At 48.0% G+C, this 14,013-nt stretch overlaps 1 protein-coding gene across 12 annotated transcripts in view; it reads right to left on the bottom strand.

Annotated features, from left to right (window-relative positions):
• Window positions 1-14,013, bottom strand: part of RIMS2 (regulating synaptic membrane exocytosis 2) — a 2,919,733-nt gene that overhangs the window by 1,664,638 nt on the left and 1,241,082 nt on the right. The window lies entirely within an intron of this gene.

Here is a 14,013-nt window from a genome sequence, read left to right as displayed (position 1 = left end):
AGTTTGTGAAGGAAGTGGCAAGTCTTGGATAGATGGTCCTGGGCTTGTTCTGGGGAACGTGCCCTGATCATCCAGTTGTCTAAATAGGGGTAGACAGGAATCCCCCCTCTTCTGTGACTCGCTGCCACTACTGCCATCAACTTGGTGAAAACTCTTGGGGCGGAGGTTAACCCGAATGGTAGAACTCGAAACTGATAGTGAGAATTGCCATTCGCGAACTTCAGGTACTTTCTGTGCTTGAGATGGATTGGCACATGAAAGTAAGCATCCTGAAGGTCCAATGATACCAACCAGTCTTGAATTTGGAGAGCCTGAAGGATCTGAGAAAGAGTGACCATCTTGAACTTGTCCTTCCTGAGGAACTTGTTCATGTTTCTCAAGTCCAAGATGGGTTTCAGTCCTCCGTCCTTCTTTGGAATGAGGAAATATGGGGAATACCAACCCTTGTTCCTCTCCGCTACGGGTACATGTTCTATTGCACCTTTCTGTAGAAGGGTTAAAACTTCCTGCAACAGGAGCGGGTCTCGATTTTTGGTAGAGTTGTATTCCGGTGGGTGATTCTGAGGTTTCTTTAGAAAGGGAAGGCAGTAACCTTGGGATACTGTTTCCAGCGCCCAAGCATCTGAAGTAATGCCCCGCCATTCTTTCAGATGCTGTGAGATCCTGCCTCCCACTGGGGTCTTGTGAGTCAAAGCCTCAGAGTGTTTTTGCGGCAGCTCCAGCAGTGGCTGAAGGGACAGATGCCGCTGCTGGGGCAGATCTAGCACCTCTTCCTCGCCCCAGAGGAAATTTCCTTTGCCCTCTTTGACTGGCCTGTCCCCTTCCTCTCCCAAATGAGGAGTAAAAACGAAAGGGACGAACCCTCCAGGAAGATGAGCCTGTGTAGGGGCGTTGCTTAGGTTTTCTTATAGCGGCACTGAGTGACTTTGCTGCTGCCTTGGAGGTCTGCAGCTTCTCCAAACTTTCATCTGCCTTGCTGCCAAACAACCTCGAGCCGTCAAATGGCATATTAAGAAGTCTAGATTGAACATCTGATGCAAAACTTGACTTCCTTAGCCACGCAAATCTGCGTAGCACTGCGCTAGACGCCATGGACCTGCTGATACTGTCAGCTGTGGCCAAACCTGCTTGCAGGCATTCCCCCGAAGCCTCCTTGCATCCTTTATTATGGGCAGGAAACCATTACGTTCCTCTCCTTCCGGGATGTGTTGAGCTGACGCTGACATGCAGTCCCACAGAGTATAAGTGAATCTCGCCAGAGTGCAAGATACATTCGTAGATTTTAGAGCCATACTCCCTGATATAAAAACCTTTTTCGACCATGCATCGATCTTTTTGTCATCCCTTTCAGGGGGAATTGTAGGGTATGCAGCATTTCTTGGTGATGTGGCTGCCTGAACTACCAGGCTCTCAGGAGATGGATGCTTACTCAAGTACTCTGGATCAGAGTTAAAAGGTCTGTATTTTGCCACATATTTTTTATTCACTGCTAGAATGGATTCAGGTTTTTCCCAAGCAGCATTTACTCTCCTTTGCAAGGCAATATGAAAGGGAAGTATGGGATCTGGTTGAGGACTTCCTGACGACATATCTGTCATATCATCATTCTGGTATACAGGTGAGTTCCTACCCCATCCCATAAATTCTGTTACTTTGTTCATAAGTTTTCTATAACCCAAATCAGCATGTTCTGCTGGATCTGGTTTTTCAAACTCATATTCAGGGGACGTATCTAGTCCACTTGTAAACATTCATACAAGTCTTGCATTTTTGAGTGAGGATCAATTAATTCCTCAGGGACCTCCCTTGCACCATATTTTATCCCTGCTGATGAAACTTCAGATTCATCTTCTTCTTCATCCTCCTCATTTCCTGAGGACATTTCTCCATATATGGATGACATAGTTTAGAAAAAATCATGCCTGCTTTCTGGGTGAAATACTTTCCCAGGAATAGGTTTCACTCCTGTAATTGATGTCGACGTCGACAGAAGCGTCAATGGCGTCGAAGTCGTGGCCGTTACCTTCGATGTTGTCGAGGCATTCTTCCATGTTTTCGAAGGCGCTACGAATGTCGTCGAAGGTATCTTCGAGACAATCTACGCCATCGAAGGAGCCTTCAAGGTCGTCGATAGTGTACTGGACTAACTTTTTTCGACTGGGTCATCGACCCCTTATACTCGACAACCTTCGATGGAGGCTTCAAAGATGTTTTTGTCGAACTTCTTAATGACGTATCAACGTCTAAAGTCTTTTTCTTAAGGTCTGCCTCCTGTTTATGCACTGGAAGGCTTTTCTTTTTAGGTGTTTAGGAAGAATCCCTAGAAGACACCCTCGACAATTTCTTGTTGGATTTCCTAGTTTTAGACCTTCCCCTGTCACTTTTTGTGTGCGTAGAGGCAGGATCTTCAACAGACATTTTTGAAGGGGTCTGTGCCGCATTCTCAAAAGTTTTCATCATCGATGCTCTAAATGCTTCCCACTTTTTGGGGGAGTCATGCTTTGTTGGACATGTAATCATTTCCTCCGATGTAGGGCGAGGAAAAAGAGGACTTCCTCGATCTACTCCTCGATCTGGATTTTTTATGGCGTTTCACCGAAGACTCAGCCGAGTCGTTCTTCCCTCTCGAAGAAAACTTCGAGGATTCCTCCCCAACCGCCAGTTTACCTCGTCTTTCTTTCAAGGCCTTATGGGTCATTGACTGACAAGAACCGCAGTCGATTCGATGTTCAGAACCGAGGCACCAGAGGCAGTTTCGATGAGGGTCGGTCAGCGAAATATTTCTTCCACACCTTTGGCATTTCTTAAAACCCGTTTTCGGTGTGGACGGGTTCGAAGAAGACATCATTCGCTATAACTGAAGCGCCGTTTATCTCGATCTGAAGCGAAGCTAACGGAAAAACGGAACTGAAGCCAACGGGCACGCTTGAGGCCTTTATTCAACATCGACGTCGTCGCCTCGAGTGGAGCACCCTCTGCTGGAGAGAGGAAACATTTTCCGAGGCGAAACTGAAGGTAAGGATATATATCTAAGATGAGGAATACGTGGGAGGACACAATCCATTCGAAATGGATAATATGGTAGTCTGACCATGGGCAGGGTGTGTTGGCGCTGGTGGTGATTTGGCAATTGTGGTCCGCGATCTAGTCCTGTGCAGCCTTTGTTGTGTGTGGGATTGGTGACGCGTTGAGTGAAGCCAAGTGTGTTGAGTGCGTCAGATAATGATTTGGATGGTAGATCATTCGGGTCATGGAGGCCCAGGTTGAGGTCACCTATTAAGATTATTTTTGAGAAAGCTTTGAGGTTATCCTGGAGGATATGAAGTATATTTTGCTCAAAGTTTCGAGAAGAACCAGGAGGGCGGTAGATAAGGTGAATGGTGATAGTGCAGGTAGGGGATGATGAGAATTTGAGTGAGAGAAGGTCCGTATTCCCATCAATTTATGTGTGAACTTGTTTAAGGGGGATGGACTCTCTCGCAATCATAGCGACTCCGCCTCCCCTGGAGGTGGGTCTGTCATTCCGTAGGATAGTATATCCTATGGGTTAGGCTAGGGCTAGGGCAGAACCACAAACTTCATGAAGCCAACTCTCAGTGATGGCAAGTGTGTCAAGGTTGAATTTCGTGATTAGGTCATGGATATCAAGTGTGTGGGCAGGAAGGGATCCAGCGTTGATCATGGCGCATGTCAAGAAGGGCTGTGGGTCAGTGGGTAGGGTGACAGAGCCTTGATCAGGGGTGGCGGCTTGAGTCTGAGAATCTTGAATCTGAGATGCTAAGTGGGGAGGTGTCGGATATGTAGGTGATGTATGGTTATGTTGACAACTTTGGATTTTGGTAAAGTCCTTGCCAGTGATCAGAGTGGAGTGGAAATGTTTGCCGTCTGATGTTGATAAGGAGGGTGGTTCAGGTGACGAACGGAGGCTTTAAGTGAGGAATTAGTGCTGTGCTTCTGTTTGCTATGTGTTTTGCAGTGGTGATGTGTAGGAAGTGGTGAAGGAGGTGAGTTTCTGCTGGGTGCCGGTTTGGGAACAGCGTCTGGGTAATGGATTTTGGCTTCTACATGACATTTATGAGCGAGATCGGCAGTGATGAGTGGAGGTATCATATTGCTTGTGTTACGTTTCAGAGGGGTTGTTGCTGGGGAAAGGGAAGCAGTAGGAAACATATCAGAGAGAGGGGTGGTGCGTGACCTGAGGCGTAAGTTCTTGGTGAGGGTTTCTTGACTGTGGTTTGGGCTGATGTATAGCAGCCAGGTAATGTGGCTTTAGAGTCGTTGTGGTGGAGCGTGCAGCCTGCTGTGCTCTGGGAAGCATGAGGGTGCTGAGTCTGGGCACTGGTTGATGGCGTGGCTTTCAGGCAGTGTGCATATAGTGCACACACTGCAGGAATTGGCAGGTATGCAAAGGCATGAGAATCCTCCTGATGTATTAGCGAGGTGAGAGGAGGTGACCGGCGTGTTCAGATGGAGGCTGGTCATTAAAGTGGTGGGATGTGCCGTATTGTTTATGTGGCGCACGCCTTCCATGTTCGGGGGGGAGATCAGCTGTGTTTGTGGGCGGAGCAGCCGAGAGCGCACGTGCGCTCGCAGGGTATTCTGGGGGTTGTGGTGTTCTGCGCACAAGTTACGCTGTGCTGTCCTTGCTGTAGAGCGGTGAGAGGACTTCAGGACAGGTCCGTGGGGCATTGGATGTGGGCGTTAATGAGGGCATGCCGGTAGGATGATCGATCTAGTGGCTGCCAGTAGAGCTAGTGTTCAAGTGTGGGCTTATTTGCCACAAAAATTCTGGGCAATGTATCAGATGCCCATCAGTGTGTGTAAGTCAAGTTTCAGACTGGCGGTTATCAAAGGAGTGAACCTTGTAGGGCGGCGTGGATCTGAGGAAGCGCGCTGGGGGCGGGGGAGGGCAGAGGGATGATAGACTGGCATAATAAACGTACGCGCGACTTGGTGTTTAACTCCTCACATTTTGCATGCATGGGAATCCCTCATTTTTATCTTTGCATACAAAATCATAATCTACAACAGATTGACATGAAGCTTTCCCTGGTGCACTGTTAATGGCAGAACTGGTGGATGGCAATGCATGCACATGATGTCGTATATGTAGATCAAGCTTTCCTAGCATACAATAATGAGCATTACAGTTAGATATATAGGGTAGGGCCCATGGTCCATTAAAGGTTTCAGAGTTCAGTACCTGATGTGAAGCATGTCTAACTTCGCGGTCAACGGGGCTGAGATTGGCAGAGACTGCAGGTAGAGGCCTTGAGTGATGGCCTTCTATCGGGGCCGGCTTTGCCTGCTGGAACAGGGGGTTGGCTGCTTGAAGCTGGGAGACCAGCCAATCATGGTGCTGCAGGCCCAGGGCAGCCTAGCCTGGGAGCCTGATGTGAACTGAGGCATAGTTGATGGCGGCCATCTTGGAAGTTGCTGGTAGCCCTCCGAATTCAGTGCTTCTTGCAGGGCTGATGGGGTTGCAGGTCTCTCTGTAAGGAAGGGGGACCTGTCTCACAATGAAACCGGCGGAGACTGCAGGTAGAGGCCTTTAGTGTTGGCCTTCTGTGGGGGCCGGCTGCTTCAAGCTGGGACACCAGCCAATCATGGTGCTGCAGGGCGAGGGCTGCCTGGGAGCCTGGTGTGCACTGAGGCATGGTGGCGGCCATCTTGGAAGTCGCAGGTAGGCCGATGGGGTTGCAGGTCTCCCTGTAAGGAAGGGGAACCTGTCTCACAATGAGACCGGCAGGGACTGCAGGTCTCTGCTATGAAAGTGGTGGACACTCATGTCCTCCTAAAAACCAGCCATGCTAAGACCGAACGATCTGCTCCTTGGTACACCCATGAGCTTGCCTCCAGCAAAAAACTCTATCAGAGCCCTAGAGAAACGTGGCACAAAAACCGTAACCCTGGAGACCTCACCAACCTCAAATCTCTCCATGCCAAACGTAGGATTCTGATTACTGAGGCCATGGTTACTTACTTCTCCACCACCATTTCGACAGCCTCTAACACAAGCAAAGCCCTCATTGAAGTAGTAAAGCATTGTACCAAACCCTCACCCAACTCAGTGGTACCAGCAACTCTGGAAAAATGCGATGGAAACCAACACATTTTTCATCGAAAAAATAGGTAAAATCCGAGAGACCATCGAATCAACCTCACAGCATTCGTGCCCCCTGCACCGTGGCATGCACACTTCCCCTCTGTACTGAATCTTCTCCACTTTCTCCCAGAAACAATTGCATCCCTCAAACCTACTTCTTCTGATTTCATGCCGCCCCCATTATTAAACAATTGACAAGCCAGGTGCTCAATGCACTCCTCAGCATAATTAAAGCCTCCCTCAAAGAAGGCTCATTCCCGGACACCCTCAAGACTGGTCTCATACAACCTCTTCTAAAAAAAGCAACCCTAGACCCACACAACCTGGCAAACTACTGGCCCATTATGGACCTCCCCTTTATAAACAAAATCTTGGAAAAAGTAATCGCTAAACAACTACTCACCAGAATTGAACAACTTCACCTCCTAGATGACTATAATTCAGGGTTACGCCCTAAGTGTAGCATCGAGACAGCCACCATCCTGGTGGTGGATGATGCAATCCAACTCATGGATAAGGGTGATTCATGCCACCTTGTCTTCCTCGACTCTCGGCCACATTCAACATTGTCGGCCACTGCATCTTTCACACTCTCCTTCTCGACAGGATGGGATTCTCTGGCACTGTCCTGAATTGGTTTACTTCCTACCTCTCTGGGGCAGACTGTGACACCAGGCCGTCCCTATGTACTTATTGCATTCACACTAGCTCAGGTCTCCTGCGGAGTCCAACAAGGTTCCATCCTCTCAACAACCCTTTTTAACCTTTATATGTAGCCTCTGGGTAGTCTCGTCAAAGATTCCTATATAACCATCCACCAATAAGTAAATGATACTCAGTTGTACATGGGAGTAAAAAGCGCACAGGACATAATTCTTCTCCGTGATTACCTAGCCTTCATCCAGTCTTGGATGTCAACTACCTACCTCAAATTAAACCCATCCAAGGCTGAATTCGCACTCATCGGTCCGTTTGATAAAAAACAACTAGTCCAACAATGGTTCAATGATATGCACCTATAGGGGTTTCAGGACAGCAGCCTGTCCTTCCAGAAACACATAGCCAAGAAGGTCCAATCAGCCTGCCAACTGACTGTCCACCCTCCACAAAATCCAATCCTTTATCCAACCGCAGAACTTCCGGACAGTAGTGCAGGCCCTTTTGGTCTTGCACATCGATGAAGAAACGCCCTCCTGATGGGGCTCCTGGCTGTCCACTTGGCTCCCCTAAAGCAGTCCACCACACTGCTGCACGTCTTATTACGGGTGAATGGAAATGTGACCGAATCAGCCCCATCCGACGTGAACTATATTGGCTTCCTCTCTAGACTAAGATACTGTTTAAGACTGCATGCATCATCTACATAGCAGTCACAAGTAGCGCAGCAGTGTATCTGATGTTTAAGCTCCACATATCTGGTGGCACAGGCTTCTCATGCAAGAAATCGACCAACCGGCTTGAATCACACTTTGTCTGGTAAGCACCCTCTGAAACTTGATCCTGGTGTTGGCTCGGAATGCCCCCATAATACTCTAATCTCTCAAAACATGGCTTTTTCAACATTACCTGAAAAAGCACTAATTCCAATGGACACATAGACCGACGCACAGAACTAAGCTAACAGTACTGAGTTACTGTTAAAAGATGCCAGCCCAAATGCTGGCTACCCACAATCTGTACAGCACTCTCAAGCTAGGTCTGCGCTTCAAACAATAAAATAAATAAATACAAATAAATCCATCCATTCTCCTGAGCGTGTTTGACGATGAATGTAACAACTAACAGACCTCGGAAACCATGCCCCCAAGAAGTAAACAATCTGGACGATCTCCAAAAGTCACAATGAAAGTTTTGGATGTCTCCTTATCAACACCTTCCCCATAGCCAATCACTCCTCCAACATCTTACGGGCTGTAACTGTAACCTCTACAATCCCCTGCCTCCTTACACTTACCCAGAACCACGCTGCCCTGCCTGCACTTAATCAGAGCATAGCTGCCCTGACTGCACTTCCTCCATCACTCTCCCCGACACTTCCCTTCTCCCTCCCACCTGCACTTGGCGTTGTTGCATTTGCACGATTTGAATGACACAAGGCCTAGTAAGATCGTTTGTCTTGTCCTCCATCTGTCTTTCCTCCCTTGTCTTGTCATGCCTCGAAATACTTGTGTACAGGCTCGTTATAAATGACTTATCATATCATATCATCTATGATTTCATAGTCAAGGACAAAATATACCCACTTTTTATCACAGAAGTCTGTCTCGAAGAGGACCTCTGAGCAGTTATACACAATACCACCCCAAAAGGGTACAAGAACTAATTTGGCATCAGAACATCCAAGAGAAGAGGAAGAATTGCACTAGTCCATCTAGATCACAACAAAGATACAAAACACTCCACAATAGCATCCTGTACTGCAAATCCCTCTTGCCAGTCTGCTCTACCACTTAGATCTCCACACGAAGGTTCCTTCTCATCTACACACCTTCCTTCTATAATCTGTTATTCAGAGAAAACTTCGCTGACATGGTCGCTATGCACCTCAAACAATTAAAAAGGGCCCAACTATGGTCATGATAGTGGGCACACCTTGGATTGTAACTTCATTACCGTCACCTCCCAGTCTGGCTGCCCTGTGTAGATCACCTCTCCATAAAGTCCAGCATCTCAACTGAAGAATCACCACTTGCTAAACTAACCCAAACTCATTCAACAATAACCGGGCCATGGAAAGCGATCCATCTGTACCCCTCCTGAATGTGAATCAACCATTCCACAGCAAACAATGGAAAACGAGATGCCAAAACCGGACCATCGACCTAACAACATCCAGAACAGGAAAACCAAAACACTTGTTAACATAACACCAAAAAAGCCTTTCAAATTCTCACAAAATAAACAAGTCACCAAATGGTTCATCCCTGAATTTAATCTCATAAAAAAAGGTTTGTGAGAATCTGGAAATGAAATGACTGTCATACAGACTAATTGGTCTACCACAGAACAGTTTCTATTCTACAGAGCAGAAAATAGCAAAGCAAAAAAAGCCCATTGCACACTGTCAAGCGGCACCCCACTTTGCATCTTCATACCTGTCATTTGGGTCTGTAAGCAGTCTGGCAAAGCCACGTCATCTGAGGAATCCAGTCTGGTCTTTTAGGTAGGCAACACAGTAGAACCCTCCACTCTCCTGGGGCTGAGGTATACAATAACCCAAAATAGGTAGGGAATGGGGGAACGCGGCTCTCCCAACACCACAAAATGCGGACGACCTATGATGTACATAGCATCAGTACATTGCAAGAACTGTAGGTGAATGGCTGAAGAATGATGGTATCCATAAGGAAAAAACAGGAATGGGTGTTATCAAGAAAAAGGCAGGAGTATGCAGAGGGGAGGAACAGAGAGAGTCAACTAGACTAAAGACAAGTAGGTGATGAAGGGAACAGAATAAAAGGAAAGCAAGGTCAGAACGCTAAAAAATGACAGTGACAGCCGGTAGCATTACCTATACTGCAGGGGGGAGGATTTTGACACGTGACCATGACTGACACCAATGCATTTACTGGCATCAGCGTAAAAGCAAGGCTTGAGGTCGGACCTGTGATTTTCCCTGCCAACAGACCAAGCGGGGCACACAGAGCATGTGCAATACTGTCTCGCTGTGTATAATTGAATTATATGAATATGAATATTGAGTGAAAGATCACAAAGCGAACTGAAAGATACATTGGTGGTGAAACCACAGTGGACTGAGATGGCAGATGCAAACTATCACAGCAGACTGAAAGTATTGGGGTATGCGAAACATATCTGCTGCATCCCGACTCTACATTTCCACTGCAAACTGAGACAATCTAGCAATTAATACCAGTTGCAGAAAGGTACACCGAACACACATTGTCAGCCTGAACTGAAAAAGAACAGTACAGAGGGGTCCTACCATATGTTGTGAGTGCGATCACAGACTCCCATCAATAACAGAGAAAGATGAACAGTATACAAACAATTATCTGCTGGGAAATGGAGTACAATTACACAGGGCACACCCAGAAACCAAACCTGAATCACATACTACACTGAAATAATAGATATCTTCAAACTGTACCTCAATACAAACACATTTGCAAAAAACAAACGTTAAGGGGTTAATATGACAGAATTGAAAAATCTAGAATATCATGATGAAATAACAGAAAATGGCCACAGTAGAATTACTTTTAATTAAGTCACAAAATTTGGACTTCATGGGGAGGAAATATCATTTTTGAGATTAATGTTTAACAACTAATTGTTAGAGCTATTGCATTATTACAGCTCATTCAATTAATGGACCCATAAATATAGATCACTGGCCTTCTAAATTTGTTACCCAACAAAGGGTAACAATGGCGAAAGGCGCCATCCACGCTGCCAGCCGGGTGGCCGAAAGTGAAAGTTGAGTCCGAGGAGGCAAATGGCTGCGGCACTGGAGAAGAGGAGAGACGCAGCACAAACTCAGTGTCCACCCAGTGAGTGGGCCCAACTGGAAATGTTCTCTGCAGCAATGAAATAGCACAGACGACTGGATCCGTGCAACAGCATTTATCTACGGACCCGCACTGTGAGACCAGGCATTTACGCGGGGTCTGTGTCAAATCACAGGCCTGTCCCACATCGGCCCTGTCACGTGATCTTGGTGCTGGCTGGGAACTAAAAATGGACACCCGTGAAGCGGAGACAGGCGTTGACGGACCCGCAGACTGCGTACGCAGAAACGACCGTTCGCGGACACTGAACGGCGTGGCGGGATCGGGTGGCGGTTTGTGCCCCGCTCTTTAAAAAGAACGCAATCAACGGTGACAGTCATTTGTGTCTCCCCCGCTACTTTTCTCTTTTTTCTTTGTTGCTACCCTGCCCATCCACATCAAGGTACCCTGTCGTGGAGGTCTGCGGACACGGGCTTGTGCAGACTGCCCAGACCGCCCAATACACTACGATCTTGAGCCTGGAGCCCGAGCACTGTTCAAACTCAGAGCGCGTGTCCTGTACCGCCGGGGCATCACAGTCCTGCAGTGCTTAAGTACACATACGGCCCAATCCACACACTGATCCTTGCTGCGGACACCGGAGGGAGAAGGGTTGGATGCCCCGCACATCGAAAAGTCCGCCTCAGAGATGCGAAACAGCTCCCTGAGCTGCTGGTGGAACTGGGCCCTCCTCAAACAATCATATTCCCAATACTGCATGATCCGGGGGTTGAGGCGATCCCCGCAATGGAGGATTTGTAGAGCGGTACCACGACACTGAAGAGCTAGCTTGTGGATACACAGCACCTACCTTCCTCTAAAAGGATAGTGGCAAAATAATCATCACATTTGAACCACGTCTCCTGTAATAGCCCCTGGCTTTACGCTACTGACCTACATCTGCCCCCTTGCTGGATAGACTGATTACCCACTCTACGAACTACTACATAGAAGCTACGGGCTACGGTGGCTCCATGTGATTGTGACCTTTAATAAGAAGTCCCACCGAAGTGATACTATTCTGGAACACGGGAGACTGGGCAGTGCGCAGAGTACCAAGAGGGTACATATTAAAAGCGAAAGCAACTGAGATTGACCTGCAAGGTGTGGGCCCCCTTCTAAGGGGCATGTACCTGCCTTTCTGCCCCAGAAGACCTGCCGCAGTAAATGGGACGAGAGAAGCCAGATATCTGACAGGAAGCTTACCTTCCAGACCCTTGACACACTAGAGAGGGTGAAACCACACAGGGGCCTGAGACCAAGCTGAGACCCACTGCGGAACGTCTGGCCCAAGAGGATTCCTCCCATGCCGAGACACGCTTTTGTGCTCCGTGTCATGGAACCCTAGGGGTCCAAAGAGAACTCAGGTCCTGATCCGGGTCTGTGGGCCCACCCGGTCCTGAAGCTAAAAGGGGAACGGGGCATTGAAGGTAGAGAGGGGGGACGCCTGGACCACGTGGAGGAACGGGGCGGAATCCTGATGCATGACAGGAGTGTGACACAGGTGTGTGGCCCCTGACCTGGGGCGTGTGTCAACCCACCTCAGACCTATTGAACTAGATGCAGAGACTCTTGAGACAATTGACTTTGTGGCCCCCTGGTGGAAGATCACCGTCATAAACACTAGCCTACCCCGACATGCCCTGAGCGATCACTTACACCTCTTGGACCATAGCTTCTTGCGGCAGCTAAACTAAATACGCCAGACAGCCTCCAAAGACGTGCACTCACACGCAAAAGAAAGAAGAGAGACTCTGAGAGACTGGGGTGCATGGAGCCCAGAAACAGATTAGCAGGCTTCGCAGGAGGGACATCACGGACTCCGATACAGAAAAGGCGATGGCGGCGGGAAGCCAGGACTCGATGGCAACCAAAGGGGATGTTACTTCGTTGATAGAGGGAATTAGAGGAATGCGAGCTGACATTGGTGGAAAAGTAGATAAGATTAATGTCCGATTAGACAAGATGGAAGAGAGGCTGCAAGAGGTAGAACACAACCAGTCCTCGCTTGACACCATGGAAACCCAAATAGACACAAGGCTAGGAGATATAGAATGAAGGGAAGCAGAAATGGTCTTACTGGTTTTACGGGATTCCAGAGAAAGAGGGAGAGATGGAAGGGGACCTCAAGAGCACGATCCACCAGATTGTGAAACTCATCTTTGACGATGACTCGATTGATCTCACCAAGATTGAAAGAGTACAGAGAGCTGGCAACCCCTCCGGAGGCCCGAGATCAGTCCTGGTGCGTTTCCATAATTATCCTGACAGACTCAAGGTCCTTGACAGGGCCAAAACAAAAGGATTGGTAATGATGGGCACAGCACGAATCTACATATTCCAGTACTTGTCCTCGCGCACACTAGCAAAGAGGCATCTGTGCTTGCCCCTAACAAAATGGCTGAATGAAAAAGGAATGTGCTATAGATGGGGATTTTCTTTCTCAAACTCCTACGAACTGGACGGGCAGAAATACAAGCTTGTAACAGAAGATGAGATTAGTAGAAACACGAGGGAGTTGCTCGTGGACAAAGTCCACACCCCGGAAGCCCAAAAGGAGGTTGGGGGAGGCAGAGGATGGCGAGTTAAGGGCCCGGAGAGAAGTATCATCCCTGGCTCTAGAAAATGTATCAAACTCAATGCCACCCCACCCAATACATCTTGAAGTCATCCTAGGAATTGACAATGAGATGGTGCAGGGAGACGCCCGCACATGTGAGCCCCTCAATGTGGGTACCGGTGACAAATGAAAACAGCCTGTACATTGTGGAGACACAAAGTACTAAGACCCAAAACGGGATCTAATAGACTAGCAGAAAGTTTGATAATGTTGACAAATGTTAGAATTGTTAGAGATGTGGTGTTTACTTCACTGGGGGCACCGGGGGGCACCCAATAACGAGGTACAAAGAGCGGGGGTCAGGGTTTTGGACCTCGCTGGTAGCTTGAGCTCGCCTAGTGATGGTAACTAGGAGGGACCGAGCGACCTGGTGGGGGGGGGACGGGTGAGGCAGGGAAAGGGAGGAGGAGGAGAGATGGGGGAGAAGTAGGGAGGGGTGGAGACTAGAGGGTAGGAAATCTGGGGAAAATCGATTAAGTGAAATGGCTTGAGAAATGTCGAAAACCATAGCTGAGCTTACTGAGCTCGAGGGGCAGGTCTGGCACATGGAGAAATACTGTGATCATAAGTTTTACATATGGCCTCAGTAACGGGAATTCTCAAGGGCGACAATCTCCGGGTATGTACGTTGAACGTTAAGGGTCTAAACTCTCCCCCGAATAGGTCTCTAGTCGCCAGAGAGTTCAAAAGATCAGGAATCGATGTCCTATTTCTACAGGAAACGAGATATCAGAAGGGTGATGAATGTAAAATGGTGTCCAGTTAAAGTTTTTTTT

The sequence above is a fragment of the Ambystoma mexicanum genome, chromosome 5q (genome assembly GCF_040938575.1).
Source record: "Ambystoma mexicanum isolate Mex_15411 chromosome 5q, UKY_AmexF1_1, whole genome shotgun sequence".
NCBI lineage: Eukaryota > Metazoa > Chordata > Amphibia > Caudata > Ambystomatidae > Ambystoma > Ambystoma mexicanum.
Note: the sequence above shows the minus strand (reverse complement) of the source record. Positions and strands in the feature narration are given on the sequence as shown.